Here is a 928-nt window from a genome sequence, read left to right as displayed (position 1 = left end):
CTAGCCAATATTGTCGTCGTTGATTTTTCTTTAGAAACATCATCTAGTCGAACAAGTACTCCAATTCAAATTTCCGATAATCCATTTTTTGAACCCGACTTCACTACCGAGAACCCGGAGGATATTCAAGGACAATTCCAAGATCCCGAACCACTAATCATTCCTCCGGAACCACAAATTACTCATCCAGAGATTGTCGAGGAAGAAACTATTAAATCAGAATCCTCTAGTGATTCAGATTCAACAAATTCAATTATGGAAGCAACAGAACCTCTAAGTATGGAAGACCGAATGAGAGCCACACGCACGAGCCAAGGTCACGCCATTATTAAGCCATATATTAATGCGCCAGATTATGAAATCAAGGGACAAATCCTACACATGATAACTAATCAATGCCAATATAGTTGAGGATGAACAGATCTATCTCATGTTATTTCCCTGGACTTTAAAGGGAGAAGCCAAAGATTGGTTAGAATCGTTACCTGAAGGGGCGATTGATACATGGGATGTCTTAGTTGAAAATTTTCTTAAACAATTCTTTCCGACATCTAAAGCCGTGAGACTTCAAGGAGAAATTGTTACGTTCACGCAAAAGCCAAATGAAACATTATATAAGGCATGGACAAGATTCAGAAAGTTGTTGAGAGGATGTCCTCAACACGGTTTAGACACTTATCAAATAGTACAAATATTCTACCAAGGTATCGACATTGCACACGAAAAGACATCGATATAGCAGCTGGAGGTTCCATTATGAAGAAAACCGCAACTGAAGCTCACAAAATTATTGATAACACAGCCTCCCACTCACATGAGTGGCATCAGGAAAAAGATATCTTTCGTTCATCTAAAACGGCTAGAGCCGATTCTAGCCATGACTTTGATTCCGTTTCCACAAAAATAGATGCTTTCGAGAGACGAATGG

The 928-nt window shown here is 39.3% G+C and overlaps 1 non-coding gene across 1 annotated transcript; it reads right to left on the bottom strand.

The window, feature by feature from the left end:
* Positions 1 to 562: 562 nt before the first annotated feature.
* Positions 563 to 669, bottom strand: LOC139846099 (small nucleolar RNA R71). The gene has a single exon (XR_011758843.1). It is a non-coding gene; the product is annotated as a small nucleolar RNA R71 (small nucleolar RNA).
* Positions 670 to 928: the final 259 nt, after the last annotated feature.

This window comes from Rutidosis leptorrhynchoides, chromosome 4, assembly GCF_046630445.1.
Source record: "Rutidosis leptorrhynchoides isolate AG116_Rl617_1_P2 chromosome 4, CSIRO_AGI_Rlap_v1, whole genome shotgun sequence".
Taxonomy (NCBI): domain Eukaryota; kingdom Viridiplantae; phylum Streptophyta; class Magnoliopsida; order Asterales; family Asteraceae; genus Rutidosis; species Rutidosis leptorrhynchoides.
The sequence above is the reverse complement of the archived record's forward strand: the minus strand, read 5'-3'. Positions and strand labels throughout refer to the sequence as shown.